Here is a 2,380-nt window from a genome sequence, read left to right as displayed (position 1 = left end):
AATTCACGCGCCAGACTTTTAATCACTTTTTGTGCGAAAATTTGATGTCAAATTTTAAAATGTTGGCCTTTTCAGACTCTACCAAACTCCTTATCTAATTCATGGTCAAAACAAAACTATTTTGCATGTAGGTTACCTGGGCATTAGTACTTTTTTAGTTTATATGCACATATATATATATATATATATATATATATATATATATATATATATGCACACAAATATATGAATAGTACATAGGGCACGAGCAATGCGGAACTGAACTGCTACTTTCTAAAATAATAAAATACATGCTGCATTCTTACTACTGGCTCAGCTGTGTGGTCCATAATATGTTTCGATCTCTATGATTTTAAGCACTCTAATCCATTCGTCTTTTATACCGTTGAGGTTTGTAAAATCCGCAGGGTACAGAACTGGAAGATATAGAACACGAAGCAAATTTGTTGATTTACAGCCAGTCCTATATTCATTGACAGATTTCGTATGTTAAAGCCAATTTTTCCAGTATTTTTCTCTGAATACTTCACCTTGCGTAACTATTAGGAAACTATGAGATAGAAGTGAATAGACAATAGTTGAATTGAGATAAATAATAAATGTGCATCCCAGTACCGTCTGATAGTACAACTATGTGAAAAAATGGGAAAATACAATACTTGCTCAATGATATGATAATGCCTGATTAATTGGAGTGGGGAACACACATGATGCCCCTGGGTGTTTGGATTAGTGGTCTCGAGCAATCTCATCAAAACTGCCGGGGCAGGTTAGTGTCAAAATGTGCTGTATATAAAAATAAAATGTGTCCTGATAAATCTAACGATATAGGATTTTGCAATAATGAGTAAAGATAAGTTGTAGGACTAGGCAAGAATCTGTGCTAGTTCAGCTAAATTATTGTGGCCAACAATTAGAAACGAAATAATTGGGCAGAGGGCGCGTAAATCTATACAACACAAGACTGAATACATTAATAATATGACTGATATGATATGGAGATGAATCAGGAGGTGATGAATTGAAGAAAAACACATGCATAAGAAAAAAAATCTTGCACACCAGGAAAAAAACTAACGAAGAGCCATTGTATACAATAATCAGAAAACCCATATCTCTCATGAATTTTATCTATACGCAATAAATTATCAGTATTACTATAATAAGAAACGTATACTGTTTAAGGATGAGAATTAAAAAAAATGTGAAATACTGTTTCATAAAACTACTGCCCGATATCAACATCCATCGTAGCATATTGTTAACATTAAAAATGGTATACTCAATCAAAAAGTCAAAAATAAAATCTCGTAGTAATTGAGGTTATTTTTTAAAAACGCATTACTTTTCTTTACACAATAAAAAAAAGATTCCCACTGCACATGTAATAAACGTTGCTTTGATATTTAGGAGACAAGGTTTGAATCTCTTTTTCATAAATATAAAGCAAGTAAATAATTAAAGACAATTACTGATGAATTGTACAAAAAGAGTAACGAAAATTATACAGGGCATTTTATTTTCAGTTTTAGACCACGTTTCGAGTGTAATTGAAACTTTTTTTTACATGGAGCTCACAATTATCAATGCCCAGAAGGCAATCAGGGATAAGGGTAACTTTTTGTACAGAAACCTATGGGATAGTGTTGCAGTATTCACTAGTATTGGCTATTATCTAAATTGTAATTACATAAAGGGGCGGTTCATCAGGAATTTGTGTATGTTTGACTTGAAGACATGCATGTTGAAGTCAGGAGAGAAACAGGACAGCGGTAGAGAGTTCCACATGCGTGCAATTCTAAGAAATAAGATTTGTTCATGGAATCTACGTTTTGATTCAGGCACGGATTAAGAGTGGGAAAATTATTGACAGTGGTTTATGCTAGACGGGTGTTTATCGTGAAAGACTGGCTAGGGGGCAGAGGTTGGAGCTCAGACGAGTACCTGCCATTGTAATAACGATAAAACAAAGATATGCTCACAACGTATGTGACAGAGAGAGTGAGGGGAAGAGAAAAATGCACCTCCCACTAAACCACGAAGTTTATTTTATACTCTGTCAAGGCAGGACAATCTGTTCTTAGCAGCCCCAACCGAGCTGTGGCAGCAGTATATTATCCTTGGACGTATTTGGCTTTTACATAGATAGGGAATAGCATACGCAGTGAGATATCTTCTGGAGCGGTAGTAGAATCCCACAAATTTTCCAACGATATTGGCAAAATACTTCATGCACGTGTTCCATTTCAGAACCGGAGTAAAGGTCAAACCCAGAAGCTTGTAAAAACATAGGACCTCCCCGAGACGAGAGCCATCCATTTCAATTGATGCCAGTTGGGGATCAGAGCGTTGATGATGTAAAGATAGAATCTTGGTTTTA

The sequence above is a fragment of the Euprymna scolopes genome, chromosome 4 (genome assembly GCF_053919585.1).
Source record: "Euprymna scolopes isolate OS-2025 chromosome 4, ASM5391958v1, whole genome shotgun sequence".
Lineage (NCBI taxonomy): Eukaryota > Metazoa > Mollusca > Cephalopoda > Sepiida > Sepiolidae > Euprymna > Euprymna scolopes.
The sequence above is the reverse complement of the archived record's forward strand: the minus strand, read 5'-3'. Positions refer to the sequence as shown.